Genomic DNA, 6,204 nt, shown 5'->3' on the forward strand with positions numbered 1-6,204 from the left:
ACTAGGATTTCTCTGGCGATGGTTTGGTTATGGGAAGAGATTATATGTTCCTTAATGGAGCCCTGTTGCTTATGCATCGTTAAACGCCTAGAAAGAGATGTTGTTGTCTTGCCTATATACTGGGTTTTTTGGAGCTTACAGTCCCCAAGTGGGCATTTGAAGGCATAGACGACATTAGTCTCTTTTAAAGCGTTCTGTTTTGTGTCTGGAGAGTTTCTCATGAGTAGGCTGGCCGTTTTTCTGGTTTTATAGTAAATCGTCAGTTGTATCCTCTGATTTTTGTCTGTAGGGATAACGTTTCTATTAACAATATCTTTCAGGACCCTTTCCTCCGTTTTATGAGCTGTGGAAAAGAAGTTCCTGTAAAATAGTCTAATAGGGGGTATAGGTGTTGTGTTAGTTGTCTCTTCAGAGGTTGCATGGCTTTTCACTTTCCTTCTTATGATGTCTTCGATGAAACCATTGGAGAAGCCGTTATTGACTAGGACCTGCCTTACCCTACAGAGTTCTTCGTCGACTTGCTTCCATTCTGAGCTGTGGCTGAGAGCACGGTCGACGTATGCGTTAACAACACTCCTCTTGTACCTGTCAGGGCAGTCGCTGTTGGCATTTAGGCACATTCCTATGTTTGTTTCCTTAGTGTAGACTGCAGTGTGGAAACCTCCGCCCTTTTCCATGACTGTTACATCTAGAAAAGGCAGCTTCCCATCCTTTTCCGTCTCGTAAGTGAAACGCAGCACGGAACTCTGCTCAAATGCCTCCTTCAGCTTCTGCAGATGTCCGACATCAGGTACCTGTGTAAAAATGTCGTCAACATACCTGCAGTATATGGCCAGTTTCAAGTTCATGTCGACTAAGACTTTTTGCTCGATGGTACCCATGTAGAAGTTTGCAAACAGGACACCTAGGGGAGAACCCATGGCGACCCCATCTACTTGCTTATACATGTGCCCATCCGGGCTCAAGAAGGGTGCCTCTTTAGTACAAGCTTGGAGTAGTTTCCTCAGAATACTTTCTGGCATGTCAAGAGGAGTACAGGCTGGATCACGATACACTCTGTCGGCTATCATTCCGATTGTCTCGTCCACAGGTACGTTGGTAAACAGCGATTCTACGTCCAACGAGGCTCTTATCCCTGTGGCCCGTGTGCCCCGCAGTAAGTCCACAAATTCCTTTGGAGACTTCAGGCTGAAGGCGCAAGGAACATAAGGAGTCAGCAGGCCGTTGAGTCGCTTTGCCAGTCTGTACGTGGGTGTGGGTATCTGGCTAATGATTGGCCGAAGTGGGTTTCCAGGCTTGTGCGTCTTGACATTTCCATACGCTCCACCATTGAAATACGATGTCCACCATACGATGAAACCATTTCCAATGGTTTCATCGAAGACATCATAAGAAGGAAAGTGAAAAGCCATACAACCTCTGAAGAGACAACTAACACAACACCTATACCCCCTATTAGACTATTTTACAGGAACTTCTTTTCCACAGCTCATAAAACGGAGGAAAGGGTCCTGAAAGATATTGTTAATAGAAACGTTATCCCTACAGACAAAAATCAGAGGATACAACTGACGATTTACTATAAAACCAGAAAAACGGCCAGCCTACTCATGAGAAACTCTCCAGACACAAAACAGAACGCTTTAAAAGAGACTAATGTCGTCTATGCCTTCAAATGCCCACTTGGGGACTGTAAGCTCCAAAAAACCCAGTATATAGGCAAGACAACAACATCTCTTTCTAGGCGTTTAACGATGCATAAGCAACAGGGCTCCATTAAGGAACATATAATCTCTTCCCATAACCAAACCATCGCCAGAGAAATCCTAGTAAACAACACAGAAATCATCGATAGATACAGCGATAGCAGGCGGCTTGACGTTTGCGAGGCACTACGCATCATGAAGTCAACACCAGCAATCAACAGCCAATTATTGCACAACTATATTCTACCCACCTCAAGACTCCGCTCCAATATAGAAGCATCAAGAAATATGGACCAATAGGCTTTCTACAAACACTTCTATTCAATACCCATTGTTTCTGTTCTGTCTTGTGTTGATACTTTTAATACCCTATTAATATCCCCTCCTGTTCTGTCTTGTGTTAATGTCACATCACCCTTACCACCTCACTCAAATGTAGATATAAAATCAGAGATACGTTCTAATCAGTTGTGTATTTGTGAAGTCTTTGAAAATGTAATAAGTTTTACGAAACGCACCTGTGTCGCGTCAGACTAGAAATAAAAATGAATTTTGGAGAAGTGATTTTTGATTTACCTCCAACAGTGAAGCGTAATGTACGAAAGATTGAGAAAATTCGTGTTAGAATTATTAATCTTACTTTTTCAGTCATATTTAATAATATATATATATATATATATATATATATATATATATATATATATATATATATATATATATATATATATATATATATATATATATATATATATATATAACATGTGTATATAGTGCAATAACAGCAAAACTATTTGTTTATTATTTTATGAACATAAAAATTGAATCACTAATATGAACACAAAAATTTTGAGTAAACGATCGTTCACACATTTTATTATATAAATATATCACATTACACACTATTCAATAATATTACTGCAAAAAAGAGAAAAAATCAATCAGGGACATTGAAATAATTAGGTAATAATATCTTTGCGGCAACCCCTACCTGACAGCTCGGGCGGAGCAGACCTCGTCTGGTGACTGCTCTGTCAACGCCTCTTTTTTGCCAGACTTCCCTGCCCTATTGTGGCCAAAATATGCTACCTACCATTTTTTCCCATGGTCAGGGAACACAAATGAACACTTTTATAAGACGAAAAAAATTTTGGAATTTTGTTTTTTTGTTGCACCTGTGGGTGTTGAATGCAAAATGGCCCTTAGCAGCCCAAGGGTTAAGGACTTGCCTGAAACTCTATGCATGCTCGTGGCTGTACAAGAATGTAAGAACTCTTGTTTAAAAAAAAAATTAACAAAACTAAAATGATATTAACACTATCACAGAAGACTTTGAAAGAGAAATTGACAACATGCCCATGCACTCAGTCCCTGGTCCTAACTTGTGGAATTCAATACTGTATTTATAAAGAAATGTAAAGTACTAGTAGTGTAAGCACTCAGTGTAATGTGGAGAATGAGCTTGGATACAGGAGAGATATCAGCAGCACTTAAATCAATAAATATAGCTCCTCTGCACAAGGGAGGTAGTAAAGCTTTGGCAAAATATTATAATCAGTTGCACTGATATCTCTCACACAAAAAAACAGTTTTGAATGTAATGAAATGCCATTTTCAGGGTGAGACCAGGAGGCTCCCTGGAGCTATCCAGGCTGAATGGATATATATAACTTTCTGGCATCAATGTGCATAGAGTTCTTGCCTACCAGAGACCACTAGCCAGAGCCTGGTCCCCTGAGAGAGGCACGAGGAGCAATGGCCTATAGAAACCCTCATGTGGTTGGGAGCATTCTGTGTCTGCCATCGACCGGGTCTGACACCCAGAAAGGTAGGTGTCCCCAAAAAAAACCCTATTCTGGTGAAACTATTGCTACCGAAAGCCGAACGAATGGACAGAACTCCAAAACGAAAATTAGCGAAGTAGTATGATGTCATCATGTCGCCGCGCCACCATCTGCGCAACCCCCACCCCCTCCCTACCCTGGGGGGGAGCCCCAGACCCCCTTGCACTGATGAGCCAACCAGCAGTTCTTAGGCTGGATGTCAAAAACACGCGAAAAAAAATACAACCTCGGGAGGGACCCGAGGAGGCGAGGGACCCTGGAAGCCTCCGGGTCTCACCCAGAAAATGGCATTTCATTACATTCAACGCTGGTTTTCTGGGGAGAGCCCCGTCGGCACTCCGGAGCTACCTCACCAAAGATAAGAAAAAGAGGGAAGGACCTGGGAGGCAGACGCCATGCACCCTAACTCAAAACTTAGACAACTGGCAAATTAGGACCCAACAGACGACCCAGTAGACCCGAACCTTGGAACATGAAGAAAAGTAGGGAACCCGGGAAATCCAAAACGCTCCTATGGCCACAGAAGCCAAAATGCGCAGCAAATAGCAGAGAGCCGCAACTAATTACAACACATGATGCACACCCCGGCCTGACCAACCAAGCATCAACAACCCAAGGACCCCTCCTGAAAGCAGCATACTCATGCTATGCCCGAAAAGAAGGAGACAGCTACAAGCAAACAAAACAATCACTAGGATCGAATGAGGAGAAGCCTCTGCACCAGAGTAGAGCATGAAGCTCCCTGACCTGACCCCTGGAGGCCAATGCCAACAGGAAGAGAGCCTTGGAGAAATAAACCTGAACCGAAGGGGCCACCACAAACGGAGAAGAGAGACAAGAGAGCACCCGGTCCAAAGACCAGGACGGCTCATGAGGCGCATGAGCAGGCCGGGGAGCGAAAGAATGCATGAGACAGCTTGCGGAACGGGGCAGAAGTAACATCAACACCGAATGCAAGCCGGAGCGGCTCCGCCAGCGCCACACGATACGAGGCGACAGTATGCGGCATCAAATGATGGTCCTGGAACAACCATGAAAGGAAGGACAAGACCTGCTTGATGGGGTTCTGGGAGTTCTTTTACTCCCCAAGCCCGGCCCGAAGCCAGGCTCGACTTGTGAGAGTTTGGTCCACCAGGCTGTTGCTTGGAGCGGCCCACAGGGCCACATACCCACCACAGCCCGGCATCCGGAACTTCTCTTAGAAAACAGTCCAGTTTTCTCTTGAAGATGTCCACGGTTGTTCCGGCAATATTTCTTATAGTCGCTGGGAGGACGTTGAACAACCGTGGACCTCTGATGTTTATACAGTGCTCTCTGATTGTGCCTATGGCCCCTCTGCTCTTCACTGGTTCAATCTTGCATTTTCTTCCATATCGTTCACTCCAGTACGTTGTTATTTTAGTGTGTAGATTTGGGACCTGGCCCTCCAGTATTTTCCATGTGTATATTATTTGGTATCTCTCTCGTCTCCTTTCTAGAGAGTACATTTGGAGAGCTTTGAGACGATCCCAATAATTTAGGTGTTTTATCTCGTCTATGCGTGCCGTATATGTTCTCTGCATTTCCTCTATTTCAGCAATCTTTCCTGCTCTGAAGGGGGAAGTGAGTATTGAGCAGTTTTTTTTTTTATACAACGCTGTTTGAATGTAATTGTCTGTAATAATTTGTAATTGTATTTGTGCTGCTTTTTCAGCCATGTTCCCCCCTCTTTTACCTCTATTTTTATTTGTTCTCAACACATTTTATTCTTTATACCCATTAGTATTAAGCTTTAGTCATTAATGTTTTTCCTGCCCGAAACGCTTTGCGTAATAGTGGCTTTAGGCATTCTATGTACTAGCTCTATCTATTAATCCAACAAACTTTGTAAAATCTCTTGTATGTACCTTATATAAATAAACATTTATTTATTTATTTACTCGAGATGGGACAACATAAGTGACTTGAAGAGTACAACCATTGTGATGCGATCCCTGGATTTGAAAGTTCTCGTAATCCATCCTATCATTTTTCTGGCTGACGCGATATTTGCTTGGTTATGCTCCCTAAACGTTAGATCGTCGGACATCATTATTCCCAAATCTTTGACATGCTTTTTTCTACTATGGGAAGATTTGATTGTGTTTTGTACCCTGTATTATGTTTCAGATCCTCATTTTTGCCGTACCTGAGTACCTGAAATTCATCACTGTTAAACATCATGTTATTTTCTGCTACCCAATCGAAAACTTTCTTGACATCTGCTTGTAGTTATTCAATATCTTCAGCAGAGGTAATTTTCATGCTGATTTTTGTGTCATCTGCAAAGGACAACACGAAGCTGTGACGTGAATTTTTGTCTATATCAGATATGAGAATAAGGAACAGTAGCGGTGCAAGGACTGTATCTTGAGGTACAGAGCTTTTAACATCGCTTGGACTCAATTTTATCTGATTGACTGTTACTCTTTGTGTTCTGTTCGACAGGAAATTGAGTATCCAGCGTCCTACTTTTCCAGTTATTCCCATTGACCTCATTTTGTGAGCTATCACCCCATGGTCACATTTGTCGAATGCCTTTGCAAAGTCTGTGTATACAACATCTGCATTTTGCTTTTCTTCTAGGGCTTCTGTGATTTTGTCATAGTGGTTGAGTAACTGTGACAGGCAGGATCTTC

Source organism: Procambarus clarkii, chromosome 22 (assembly GCF_040958095.1).
Source record: "Procambarus clarkii isolate CNS0578487 chromosome 22, FALCON_Pclarkii_2.0, whole genome shotgun sequence".
In the NCBI taxonomy this organism is placed as follows: domain Eukaryota; kingdom Metazoa; phylum Arthropoda; class Malacostraca; order Decapoda; family Cambaridae; genus Procambarus; species Procambarus clarkii.